The 14,864-nt window shown below is 44.5% G+C and overlaps 1 protein-coding gene across 2 annotated transcripts in view; it reads right to left on the reverse strand.

The window, feature by feature from the left end:
- The window catches only part of FRMPD1 (FERM and PDZ domain containing 1), a 1,388,071-nt gene that overhangs the window by 258,214 nt on the left and 1,114,993 nt on the right, over positions 1-14,864 (reverse strand). The gene's annotated exons all lie outside the window — the stretch shown is intronic.

The raw sequence follows: 14,864 nt of genomic DNA on the forward strand, positions 1-14,864 counted from the left end.
GACCTCTCGTGTTCCATGAGCACAAAGATGTTTCTTTTCGGTCAGAGGTATTTTGAAATTCTTTAGATGTGTTGTCTGTTGGCGTTGATGCGGCATTTCGTTGTTATGTTTGAGCATTTGGGTTGAGCACCTTTTTCAGCCATCTCCATGGGCCAACGGGTTCACGTTTTTTGTTATGGGTCCAATCAGCGCTTTGCTCAGTCAGAGAATTGAGCCTTCACTTGTTCACCCATCTGTCGTTCCTTCTTATATATTCTGAGCGATTAGATCTCTTAAAGTTTACGTTGTTGTTTTTGGAAGTTTGATTTGCTTGAAAGGAATCTCCCCGGCTTTCCATATACCTCCTGTTCGTGTCATCTCTTTTCTTTATAGTCTGAACCTCTACACCCGCTGGATGGGCCGGATAGTTTTCTATTGATCTACTTGTGGCGTGTATGCTTGTATCAGGTGATAGCTGTGTAGTAATTTCCTCAAAGGCAAACCCCATTTCCTTCAACAACCTCTTTCTGAATCTACCTGCCTCTACTCTCCGCCCTCTGCAATTAATCCAGTACAGAACTGCAAGACTTGTCCTTGGCCTCGAGCCCTGGGATCGTATCTCTCCAGCTCTGAAATCTCTCCATTGGCTCCCAGTGGATGCAAGGATTAAATTCAAAACCCTCTGCATTGTCCACAAGGCTTTCTGGGGCCTGGGTTCAAAATACCTTCAGCTATCCCTCCGCAAATACCTCCCCTCTCGAGCTCTTCGCTCCTCCACCTTTAACTCCCTCAGGGTCAGTCGTTTTTCAAAGAAATGAGCTGGGGGTAGATCTCTGTCTTCAGCTGGGGCCTCCCTCTGGAACAGCCTCCCTACCACTCTAAAACTTGAGGAGAACCATCTCTGGTTCCGGAAGCACCTCAAGACCTTCCTCTTTGCTTCTGTCTTCGCTCCCCCTCTCCCCTGCTGATCTGTTCTCTCTTGGCACTGTGCACCTGGCCAGCAACTGTCCTCCGGGCCCACGTACATGCTCACCCTGCCACCTTCCCGCACTGCCTCCGGGCCACTCCTTCCCTGGGGTCTGTATCTGTACCCATACAGTACCCCCCTTTTTTCTTCCTGCACTTATCAGACCTACCCTGTCTGCTGCCTTACACCCAGCATTTGCCAATTGCTGGCTGCACTACCACTGTTTGTTGCCTTTATTATTTATTTATTATTATGTATCTGTTTTTCCTTTGCTGCGCACTTTCCACTTCTCCCCCTCCCATGCACTTTTCCCCTCCCCCTCTCCCATGCATTTACGTGTTCTTAATGTCACTGGGCCTAGAAAGATCCTTGTTGTGTTCTCCCCTGTTCCTCTCCCTTGCCTTGTCACACTCTGAAACACTTGTGTACACGTGCAATATAAATAAAATATCAATATCAATATCAATACCCCTCACCTATAATACCCTCCATAAGGAGAAACAAGAGAACCAGGGAGGGAAGTCAGCTGCGGCACTGTGTAGCCGTTGTCCTAGTAGAACAGGCCTCATTACAGCCTTGAGAGCTGGTGGGACAGATAGTGTGCTTAGGTTGTGCATTCCACGTACAGATCGAGTTGTGGGGTTAGAGACAAGGGACCGCGCAACTGGATAGAGAATCACCGGGAGCTTGAGGTACCGCATCAGATTAACTTTTCACCCAAGCATCACAGTGGGTAGTGGAGTGAAGGAGGGTCTTACAGAGTTCTATCTTGGCATTCTGGGTAGTCCTGAGTAGCATGCCCAGCAGTAAGGTGTAGTTCTACGCACAAGGGGCATTTGGTTTGTTAAACTACTAGCCCTATGGAAGTTGTGTTGATCGTGTTGAGTGTATGTAAGTGACCATCATGTATATGTGGTAGACTGCAGCTACCCTATGTTGGAAGAGGGTGTGGGGTGCTCATTGGTCCTCACCAGAAGCTGTTCCCATAGCTATTTAGGTAATATTCGTTAGAAATATTCGACTGTGCAACAGGAAGGTGGTGCTCTACTGTCATCTAGATGAAATGCTAATGCATTGTATTGAAAGAGTGGTATGCCGGGTGGCTCATGGTCTGGCTCGCGCTGGATATAAAGAAGGATCCCATGTATGAAATCACTAATTCATTTGTTTTTCCCCACAGCATCTGTTAGCAGGGCCCTTCTGCCTATGTAAGCAGGACAAGTAATTGACTTTATCTATGTTAGCATACATTGTCTACAAACTGATGCTATATGATTATTTATGTATTTATTCATTTCAAGGATATAAATGCTACTCATCCAGTGTTCAAGCATTGAGGCGATGTATTTATTTATTTATTCATGTCTATGATACAAATGCCACTCATCCATTTGTCAAGCATTGATGCTAATTATTTATATATTTATCAACTCATGTCTGGGATATAAATGCCAGCTATCCAATGCTGATGACTTGATGCTATTTATTTATTTATTTATTAATTCATGTCTAGGATATAAACGCCACCTAACTATTATTGATGAAATTATGCAAATTATTTATTTATTTATGCCTAATTTATAAAAGCCAGTGTTTACAAACTCTTGAGTGGTGCCTTTATTTCATGCAAATTTGTTCATGCCGTAGCAACACGCTCTTGGTGTTGACTGCTCAACACAGCCCTGGGACCCAGGTTTATGCTTATGGTCACACAGTGCGACCCCTGACTCTCGTATTCGCACTCAGGTGCGGTAAGGGTTGTGCCTATATTGTTTCTCCTGATTCCTACAGGTGACTACTCAGAGGTCGTGCACATTCTGCTTAGGATTTTCCCATCACCCAAGGACACACACCCCTTGCATATGTTTTCAAGCATGTGTATATGTATGCATGCGATTTATAAAGCGCAAATCTAGCTGGGAAGCAAAGGAGCACTGCATAAAGGAGAGACACCTAAAAGGTTACAAGTATGGTACAGGGCTAGCATAGGAGTTGGGATGCATAGAGGAGATGGTGAGGGGCCAAGTCCAGAGGGGGAGGAATAGGGTTGAGCGGAGATGTCAGTGATTGATGAGATGTGCTTTGAAGAGTAGGGTCTTCAGGTTCTTCGTGAAGTGTAGGATGAGGGAGGCCAGATTAATCTGCATTGGTAACTTGTTTCAGAGGTGTAGGGTGTTTAGCGGAAAACAGACCCTTTCCTGTTTTTTTCCCTCTTGCAGTCTTTGTTTTCATCCTTGCAATGTTGATGTGCTGGATACCTGACCACAAGGTTAAGTTAAGATGCCCAGCTGGGCAAAAACCTGCCAATGTTCCTGGTCATCCTGGGCAAGGATGGCCATGGTGAGCTGTCCCTTTTGGGTCATAGTTAGACTGCCTTGCATTTGGTTTGTGGAGTTAGATTGGTGGAAATGTTGCCCCAATATATTCTCAGTGGTTTAGCGATGATGGCTCAATCATTTGCATTACAATCTTGGCAACTGGAGAACAACCATTTTATATGATCTTCTTGTAAAGACATAATTGGCTACTGTCTCAGGTCCATAGAAGCATTGTATGCATCCAACATTTGAATCAGTTTACTCTTTATTCACTGTAAAGACAATTTGTATTTTGATGCTCTCAAGTGTTTTACTAAGCCAAAGGATGAATTTGTCAGGATGATGTGAGTGAGGGTATCTAAACAGGGTGTTGGGGAGAGGGTAACCTAAAGATAGCATCACTTCAGTACTAGTCCTCCTTTTATGATAGCTCCTCCCAAGCTGAGATTGGGGCACACCATCTGTGAGGGAAAAGACCCAAGTGGAACCACAAGTTAAGCATGGCAAATACAACAGTCTATCTTTCCCTCTCTCTCTTACTTCATTTGATCTTCAGGAAGGGAAAGGCCCAATGAGTCAAACTCTCAATTGTCAAAAGCCAGACTTTTACCAGTCTCGTAGGAGGCATGCTTCCTGGTCTCAGCCACAGTCTGAACAAAGTCTCCTCAATGGCAGTGTTAAAGCTCCTCAGAGGCATGCTGATCTTGCCCATCACATCATATGCTGTCAGGGATTTCAATATTCGGCTTCCATTGGTCCTGTACTTTAGGGCACCCCTCACTGCAGGCTCAGAGTTCACAATAGAAGCCTCAAGCTGGTAACCAGCCACCTCATTAGCTTAGATAGCTACTGGATGTCTGGGTGTGCTCGGAATTAGACGTAGCTCTGGACTTCTTCCTCCTTTTGGGGCTTGGTCGCAAGTACTCCAACGCCTAGGAGAGCCTTATATAAGCTTCCTGAACCCCCTTGAGTAGCTGGTTTGTATTTCTCCCACCAGCCTTCCAGTGGTAGCTTTGGGCTTGCAACAATGCACACCATTTTCTTAGGGAGTAACTCTTCTTCCACCAGCCAGTCTTTCAGTGTGTCTCTCTTTCCTGGTGCTGACTTTGGCAAATGTATTCTCTCTCAACAATTCCTTCTCACTGATGGTAGACTTCCTCCAACCAACCTCTCCCTCCTAGAGCTCCTATTCCAAAATAACCTCTTCTCTCCAGCTGTAAATGGTCTGCTCTAAACCTCCTCCTTATAGCTCTTGTAGCATCCCACTCTCCTCAAAACTCTGCTTTACAGATCCTCCTAAAACTCCCCCACCCTGAGAGTTTGGCTAGGTCAGGTTATATAGCCGGACTCTTCCTCCCATAAGGGAGTCCATGGAATCTTGCTACTCCTGCACAGAGAGTGTGGACATGGCTTATGATTGGCCCATGTGTCTAGCGTCATGGGGTATGGGAGAGTCCTGTCCTAAGATTACATAAGGGCCTGCTATCATCTTTAAATTTAAAAGTGAAAGAGCAATGTGAAGTTTATCTCGCTCGCCCTTCCAATGCTGCACCGAGGCCCTCCTTCAAATCCCTCTTTTTCCCAAGTGTGCCTATCAGCAGTTGACACATTCAGAGGGGAGTCGTTCAAGCTCTTCTGTCTATGAGAATTCAGATTACAGGAGAATTGCAACATTATATCTCACAAATTGTAAGTTATTATTATTATTATTATTATTATTATTATTATTATTATTATTATTATTCTTATTAATAAGCACGGACCTAGCTTTGGGAAGCAATGGAGTGCTTTACAATCATACGGGGAAGAATAAGCGGAAGAAAGAAAAAGGTTAGGGAACATAGAAACAAGGGAATGGGGATCTAACAACAAGGGAGGGAGGGCAATAGCCAGCATCATACCTATAAGTAACCAGGGGATGAAACAATGGGGATCAGATCACCCAGTCTCAGGTAAGGTGGGGAGTAGACAGTGTATGGACCTCAGAGTTAGGAAGGAGTCCGTCCTTCCTTCAAGATGAGGGTCTTGAGCTCCTTTCTGAACTATAGAAGCGAGGGTAGGAGGTTCCCGAATCTTGGGGCATAGGCAGAGAAGGCCTGCCATTTGTTTTTTTCCTTCCTGCACCTGTGGAATCAAAGGCTGCATATGTCTGTACTTTTGGTGGATATTAGGCCTCCGGAGATGCTGAGTTTCCAGTGAGGTATCTTGGGGACTTCAGGGTGACAGCCTTGTAGATGATGCAGCAGGATTTGAAGATGATACAGGCTTGCAGCGGGAGCCAGTGCTGTTTGATGAGGGTCGGGGTTATCGAATTTGTGAAGTCCTTTGATGAAGCATGCTGAAGCAGAGGCCTTCCAAAAGGGCATTTACACCATTCAATAGATGAACAATGGGAGAGATATATTGTATTGGTGTTGGTCTCGCAAACCACCTTCGGTGGTGAGGCAGAAGAAACAAAAGCAGCATAACCATCACTTAGATGTTTGGATCTATTGGACAGCCTTGACTGAGGAAACAATGCATTGATTCCATTAGGGTGCTGGTAAACTCACTGGCATCCTTGTTTCCGGACGGGCAAACTACACGTTTGCCTGCTATGGCCGATGTGCCCGTCAGGTCTGACCCTGCCAGGCGCAGTAGCCACAGTAGGCAAACACTTCACGGAAGCATGGGCAACGGTGCCAGCACTTCCGTGTCCCCACTCCCGTAGAGTCCTATCAGACTCTATGGGAACAGGGACTTACAATTTACAATTGGGACTTATGGGGACTTACAATTTACCGGCACCGGGAAGTCAGGCGGCAGTAGATTTGTACAAGTCCGGCAGCAACCCGCTGGTAGTACCGGCAGGGTTACCGCCAGATTCGTAATGAAGCCCAATGACTCTGAAAGCAAAGCAGTGTCCCTGCAATGTTTGTTTATTCCTGAGACCTGCAGCTTGGATCTCTTAAGGGGCAATCAGTGCCTTTGATATCAGGCAGAAGAATTTTATGTGCAGCAAGGGACATCTCCTCTTAGGCCGGGGGACGCCTAATAGACTACCCTTCAAGGAGCTGATGTGTGGACCTCCTGCATGTACATCAGTGGGGAGTACCAGGGTCTTGTGACAGGGCTCTCTCCCCTGGATCTCAATGTGTTCCCCCCAGGGGCTAAGTTATGGACCTTCTCCCGCAGATCACCCAGGATCTGAGGTGCGGCCCTCCCCCATAAATTTCAATGGCATCCGGGGAGAATTCCTTAGCTCACCCTCGTCCATACTAAGAGTTGTCTGGGGATTCCCTCTTTACCTCCTCCGGATCCAGCATCCACTAGTTCGGTGTGGAACCTGACCCCTTTGACCACATGTCTATCAACACTTAGGGGCAATCAGAAGACATCATCACACCACATTAGTCACTTATAAGAAATATTGTAAAAATTATATGAAAAAGCACATTTTGTATCTTCTTATAAACATGATCTGCTGTGTTGTTCCTTTTTTTGTAACCATCAGTGCACCCAAATTTGAGCTAATCCTTTAGTCAACAATTGACCAGATGTCAGCTGTGACGCTCAAATCTTGTCTAGTAGTTTCCCATGAAGAGATCTCATAACAAATTACTTTTATTTCTAGCCAGACATATTCAGATATTTGTGGATTGCAATACTTACTTCATTTGGCCTGCCAACCTGAACTTCTCAAGTGAAACATTTTCTAAGGAATGACACTGAATGCAACTTTAGAAAATAAAATAAGTTTACAAATGTTGTTATACTTATTTGAATGGGGCGGACTTCTATATTACACTTCTCTTAGATCTTGGTCATGAACAGTCTGTATGTTCTGTGATTGGTAAATGTCTTACAACATAGTGCTTTGACTTTGGTATCTCATGAATCTCTGCCAGGAAGGGTCTTTTACGATTTGAGATAAGTCACATTTTAGTTCACATGCTTCTTTGACCTTTGCTTCTAATATCCTTAGCCCTGCCTTTGGTGTCTATGAGGATTGAGCCACATCTCTCAAGGAATACATTTCCCTAAGGTCAGACGGTACTCCTGGCTTGGTTTGTTGGAGTAACTGGATCACAACTCACAAGGTGCAAAACGTTGGTTTGAGTGGCTTCACTAGGGCTCCTTCACTGAGTTGACTTGGGTAAATCCAACAGTTAAACTGCGTATCACACCTGTCACTCACACCCCCAACCTTAGGGATGTTAATCCCTGCAAGGTGGCTAATCTTCTGCCATTAGAAATCACTCTAGATAGATTGACGGGGAGATGTTGTGAGTTTGTCACTCTTGACGGTACCCCTTATGCTGTTACAAGTGAGGGGGAGCAGGAGAGATCTTAGGCTGATGCCTTGGTAAATCCAGGGTTGGTCAATGCTGGTGGTCTCATCAAAACTAAGAAATGGCCACCTGGCCTGACTCAAAAATCTTGTCTTACAATGGGGAGCATGAAGCCTACGGATCTAACTTCTGCCATTCAAAGCAAAATCAAGATGGACTCAAGATCTGCAGGAACTGTATCCCCTGGCCCGCTTGAAGACTGGATACAGCTTAACTTGATCTCTACATTGAAGGGGAGAACTCACGGAAACAAAAACTTGTATAAGCGACTCCTGCTTAATGCACTGCACGCAATTTTGGCAGTGTCTGATATTTCTTTCAAGATTTTTTCTTCTGTACCTCTCCTCTCAGATTGCATACCCTGCAGGGGATGCAATGTTCTATTTGGGTTTAACAAAACCAATTTAAGGACGTGCCAGATACAATGTAGGTGGGCATTGGTGAGGCTAGGCATTGAAGTTTTCTTAGACTCCAAAGCCACACAATGTCACCTTCATTGCACTTGGCTTGATGCCTAAGTGTCCACCTGTATATTTAGTCAGCCTGACTCTTTAGGGGCCAGTAATAAGATGCCCACAGGGCTTTCCAGTATTCTGGATATAATCCCTGCATCTCTTGAACGAGAAGAAAACAACTCGCCCCTGTCTAGAGAAGTCTGTCACCCTGTTTTGAGATGTATAAGCCAAGTTCGCCTTAGTCAGAGGTAGCCCCTGACAGGGCATTGCCTAACTACCCTGTTTTGAATTTGGTATCATGGAAAATCGCTGGGAAGAGAGACAAAATGCTAGATGGAGAGTGGCTGGGTTATGTCAGGCAATTTGATATTATTTGTCTTCAGGAAACATGAATCACTGGAGTACTCACTGTGGCTGGTTACAACAGATACACCATCTTAGCTAAAAAAAGTAAAAAGGGTCACTCGAGTGGTGGCTTAATAACATAAGCCTGTGTAGCCCTACCTTTCTGCTCTGTTAATGACAGAGCTACTTTTTGGCAGCAGATAGACATTAGCCATTTTAAGACTCTGATCGCTGCCACCCTACCATTCAATATACTTATTGATGGATGATTTTGACCAAACAATTGTAATACAGTTGGAGGGTTTTGGCAGCAATCAGAGCCTTAGAATGGTAGAACGGAACACTTAGTAATGTTGGATGTTAGGGAGAACATTATATAATGAGTGACCTTAATGCCAAATTGATTGTGACTTCTGAAACAGGTGTCGAGAGCAGATACGGGGAAGAATCCTGCAGCATACCAAGAGGCAACCCACTTAGTCACAGATCGGATGCTAGAGGGCAGGCGCTTTACTGCCTCATAAGGGCTGACGCTTTAATATAGCTTAACGGTAAGGACCCCTATGACAGACCACCGAGACCTATGGTTACAAGAGGAAGGCCATCCTCAATCATTGACTATTGCATAGTGGATTTCTATCTGTTCCCCAAAATAATCATCTTCTCAAAAACCAACCCGGTGGAAAGCAACCATTTCTCTTTAACGTTGAAGGTGCAATACTCACACGTAACTAATCCTCCATTAGAATCTTAAGTCTCTAGACATAAAACTATTTATTTAAAAATACTGGATATGGAGGAATTCAGTGGTATCATGCATGCTGCTTATATTGTAATACTTACAGACGGCATTATAGCTACTGATTCTGTATGCTCATTAGTAGTTCTGGGCAATGAAGCCCAGATCGAGAATATCCAATTAAAATGCGACCTGCAAATAGCAAAACACACTTTCCCAATCCCACTCAATGCCCCTTGGTTTAACAGTCAATTCAGCCAAGTATAGCAGCACTCAGGCACGACTGCTAATTAAATTGAAGGAGGATTGCAAAAAACGGCAGTGCATATAAATAACTTCAAACTATTCTGGAAGCTGGTGGCTAGGAGATTTGGTGCCCGAGAGCAAACACTGATGCTCAAATCTCCCCAGACAGTTGGATTTCCCACTTCCATAGGCTCTTCTTTGATGCTGATCAGGTGGGCGGAGATACTGCTAAGGATCTAAGTGACAAAGACATTACGTTCAGTATGAAGGAGATCTCCATGAACTGAAAAACTCTTATTTCGGGCAAAGCCACTGGCCCAGATGGTCTGCATTTGGATATTTTTAAGTGGTTCTCAAGTTGGGGGCTCCCAATTTTATTTTAAGCTTTTTAACTGAATTAGCTACTCTGGGGGTTTTCCCCGCTCATGGTCCAAGAGCATAACAGTCCCTATTTTAAGAAAATATGCGACCCGAACTGCTATCGCTCAATCTCCCAGTTAGATATGCCAAGCAAAGTTTTTACCAAATGTCTGCTGACTAGAATAGAGGATTGGGCTACTTCTCGAGAATTTCATTAAAAGCCATTGAAGCAGGTTTTAGGAGAGGGTTTTCAACATTGGATCACTTTTGCATTTAAATACACTGATTATTAAGTACTGTGCAATCAGAGGTGGAATGTTGTATGCAACTTTTATCAATCCAGTAAAAGCCTTTGATTCTATAACCATTCACAGGCTGTGGGAAAAGCTAGCTGTGATAAAGATGACTCAGGGTCTCCTGAACATGCCAGCATGCTCTCAGACTGGCCGCCTTTTGGAAAGCCTTGAAAACGACCCTGTTCATCTAACAAACATATGGCCTAGCCCTCATGAATGTCATGTATGATGCATTACGTGGTATGACACCACCTATATCTGATCACAGGTCACTGCCTTACTGTAACCAAAGGCACAACCTGTACTCATTGTAACTAAGTTTTCCTTACAAGTAACAGTGCCACAATGCCCCTGGGCTGTCTGCGCGCTATATAAATGTAATAAATAAATAAATAAATAAACATAATCCAATTGTGTTACAAGGACATATGCACCTGTATGGACTGGGTGTTCCAGTAGGATGTTGGGAGCCTTTCCAACAAACAAGGAGGTGAAGCAAGGCTGTGCCCCAGTGCTATTTATTCTGTTTCTTTCGGACTTTAACCTTGTGGTAGCAGGCTCTAAGGTCAACCGCCCTTCGCTGCACAGCACCCACTTTGGAGCCCTCTTGTATGCCGATAACACAGATTTACTTGATTTATCACTGGGTGGGTTTAGGGGGGTTGACGGGGCTGCATTGTGGTCTCTTTTATGATGAGGAATATTGTGCAGCTCATGGCCTAAAGATGAACAGAGAGAAGACCAAGGTACTGCTATTTGGGAAAGGTAAGCATTGATACTCTTGGGGGCACTTAGAGAGAACAGATTGAGGTAGTTGATTGATATTGCTACCTAGGTTTGTTTTTCTCAAAAAATGGGTAATGCTCACAGCATATATAGGCAACTGCCATGAAGGCTGAGGTGAGACTGCTTAGATTGTATCATATCTATGGAGGCGGATGCTTGGTAGATGTCTCAGCATCTAATAGGCCAAGCTACGCACGTTGTTGCTATATGGAAGTGAGATCTGGAGCTACTCCAACTGTTCTATCATTGAGGTGACTCAAAAGAGAATAAAAAAAAAAGGCATTCCCCAAAGTACACCAAATTGCACGTTGCGCTAAGAACTCAGGATCTCTAGTATAGTAGACCAGGTGAAAATAAGGTTTGTTTGTTACTTTTTGAAAGTATGCCTGGGCTTTTCGGGAAAATCCCAATTTGAAGAAGTTGATGGGAGAAATGTTGGGGTCCACTGTGTCTAACAAATATTCTTGGCACAGGGAGCGCCATACATTACTGGCCAGTTGGGGAATAATAAACATGACTCCCACTCAGCATTCCTCTCTATCCCACTAGAAAAACATTGCGAAACAGCGACCACGAAGGAACAGCCAGGCACCCTTTCCTCGCTGGAAATGTACGCTGGACTATGTGTCAGTACGGCACATGGTGGTGAAATATGTACTATATAATCTGTCAAATGTAGGAGATTGGTACTTATGACCAGGCTGAACATGCTCCCTTTAAAGGTCGGAAGAGATTGGGATAAGTATGTGCTAGATAAAAAATATTATTGCAACCCAGGAGCAGTTGAGAATAGCAGCTATTTCCTTCTGTTTTGTACAAGCTACGCTGATCTGCGTAGGGAATATTTAAATCCTTTTTTAAGTATAATATCAGGTTTTATCATGAGCCAGGTTTTTTTTAATAATGAATTGCAATGGCACACTTTTTCTGTACAGTTTACATGTATTTGTAAGGAGAGCTCTTTCCAGGAAGGCGGTTTCTTTCTGGAGCATGCCATTTTCTATGGTTTTTGGGACGGTTTAAGTCACTGTACTCTTGTTTTGAGTGGTTTTAACTGTTAGTACCTGGCGAGGGCGCAATCAGAATGAAACAAGCATTCTGTTTGGCCCTCGCCAGGGCTTTACCCGTCCGAGAATCCCTCGATTCTCCACCGGGATTCCAGTCGCCCTTTCCACAGAGGAGGGGGTGGCAGCCCCTCAGCCAATGAGGAGGCTCGAAGCAGGGCCATCCCCGCTCCGAGCCCCCCCCCACGGCTGAGAAGCTGCCTTCGCCCCCTGCCGGGGACTCAGGTATGTTTTTTTTTGTATTCCCTTCCCTCCGACCTTCCTGCCCTCCCCACCCCACTTACCTTCAGCCTGCTTTGTCCACAGCGGGGGACGATGCCAGTCTCCAGCCATGTGGAGACTCGGAGCGGGGCCATCCCCGCTCTGAGTCTCCACACGGCTGGAGGCTTTCATCGTCCCCCGCCGGAGACACAGGTACGTTTTTTTTTTTCCAATACCCGCCCTTCCAACCCCACTTACCTTCTTCTTTTTGTTTCGGTAGCAGAGGCGCTGGTAACGCTTCTGTTCCCAGCGCATCCTCTCCCGATGGCCACAATGGAAAGGGGAAACAGACTCAGTTTTCCCTTTCCTGTCGGCCATTTTCTTGGTCGTTTTTTTTTGTTCTTTTTTCTGTCCCGAAACTCTGCAGCGTTTCGGGACAAAAAAAATGCTTTTAGTGCCCCGGTCACGCATATCTTGCGGGCCGGGGTACTAATACCAATATGCCCCTCGTGGAGGGGGCATTACTGACTCTGGGCCCCGGGGCATTACCTGAGTCGGTAATGCCCCCCAGCTCGGGCCATATTGCTTAATTAATGAAGGAATCTGAATCTAGTAAAGATTGATTGACAAACTATAAGAATACCAATAGTCAATGAACTATACCTCCCTGGTTTACTTGTCTTTCTCAATGCCTGTGAGCTAGGTCATTGTAATACTTGTACTACATCACCCAATCAGCAATATTTCTCTGGTTCACTTATTTATATCAGCACCTTTGCGCTAGGTCATTGGAGAGTGTGAACGACAACTCAAACAAGATAATTCTTCTTTGGATCACTTGATTTTGTCAGAGCATCTGCGAGCCATCTTTTGAGTGTCACCTCACAAGTTTTTTGGAGTGACTAAACCACAATTCTACAATGCAATTATTCCTTGGTTCACAAGAGATGGTCAATGTAACTGGATTAGTTATTTGGAGGGATTGAATTACAACGCATTTCTTCTACAGGTTCTTCCACTGGATGTTTCCAATTTTCTCCTTTGATATCTCTGCTCTCATTTGGATGCAAGTCCTACCTCGTAAACCTCTCTGCCAACTCTCTCAACCTCTCTAGGAATGGCCTGTTTCTCTCGCTCCTGGATTTCCTCACTTGTCTTTACCTTAAGCAGCAGACCACAGGTCAGAATCCACACAACATCTATGAAACCAAGAATCGATCCCGAACACACGGGTATGTATCACACTCCATGCTTATGGAAGATAGCCGATGGCAAAGGTGGCACGCATATTCTACCATACACTATTTTTAAGACACATGGCAAAACACCTCTGCCATAAGAATGCAGCTATCCACTATGACACAAATGTGGTCTAGCTGGGCACATAATGAGTCTACCGCACTTGAATACTCCCCAGACTACCTCTTAGCGCACATCCACATGCCAGATCGATAGGGGTTGCTAGCTCAGACTTAGATACCTCTACCCACCTTTGTGCTGGCTAAAATGCACACACACATTCTAAACTCCTTTGATGAATGTCCCATACCTTGGACTTCGGTCCCCCGAGGGCATTCACCTACAGCGGTTTGAGACTATCCCAATGGGAAAAGGAACTATGAAAATGACAAATTATGTTAGAAGCTTGTTTGCGAGCTTATGCTAACCTCTTTGCTGTTCTAGGTTTGGATAGATTTTTCAAAATTCTTTATTGCCCTTGTGTCCCTTCGCAGCACTCAAGCATTGTGGTCTATCAAAGCTTGTGAGGTCTAGGAAACCATTAGCACCTCTGCACTGTCACTCCCTTCCCAACAGGTGTTTCGGACAACATAATCCTCTTCTCTGTGTTCTCTCTCCTTCTAGTGTACTCTGAACTACCACACCCTCCTCTTTTGTGCCGTCTTCTATTTCTTTGACCTGTGGCTTATTCAGTGTTCAGATCTAAGGGCGCCCAACAGAAATGAGGATTCTCCCTTGCTTTCTTCTTGAAGAATGCACACACTTCATCCCTCAAACTTCTTGCAATTTTAAAGGGATAATAAAAGTCAGAAAACATCTGCAAAAAAGGTGATTTCATTTAACATGTGAAGTACAATATGAAATGTGCCAACTCCAGTTTTATACGCTAGTATTGTTTTGTTTAGATAGCTCTCATTATTATTTTGAAAAAACACTCATTGGCATTGCTGAATGAATAATTGCCCAACTCCTAACAATTTGGATTGCTTTCCTAATTTCTAGGACACTTAATTTGTTTGACTGGTTCCAGTATTTCCTTTGAGTTTCATTGCAAAAAGCAGGCGTAAAAATCACCATGGCGCTACGGGAACTCGTAGTCAGGCGGAAAGGGGCGCCATGGTTTACGCCGGCGTAAACCCCTTTCCGCCAGGGTCGTAATGAGGGCCATAGAAAACAATAATTTAGTACTGTTTAACATTGGAGCCTTTTTTCTTTAAATAAAAACACTGCGGGTAGCGAACAGAGAAGAGACACAAGTCACAATTTTCTGCAGGCGGTTGATGCTGATCTAAGGGTGGTTCCCATGACCAGTACCAAAGGACACATATGTGACTCCTGAAGTTGCATTGGTCATATTTAGCCAGTTACATGATCTCTTCCCCCTAGTAAAAGCCAGCCGTGGAAACCCTCATTTTCTTTTCTTTTTTGGAATTCCCTGAAATGCATGCCACCAAAGGTTCGAGATTTTGGTGTTCACACCTTTGGTGGCATGCATTTATGTACTTTTAGTATAGTTTGGATATTTTTGCTCACTCTTT

Source organism: Ambystoma mexicanum, chromosome 6q (assembly GCF_040938575.1).
Source record: "Ambystoma mexicanum isolate Mex_15411 chromosome 6q, UKY_AmexF1_1, whole genome shotgun sequence".
NCBI classification, from domain to species: domain Eukaryota; kingdom Metazoa; phylum Chordata; class Amphibia; order Caudata; family Ambystomatidae; genus Ambystoma; species Ambystoma mexicanum.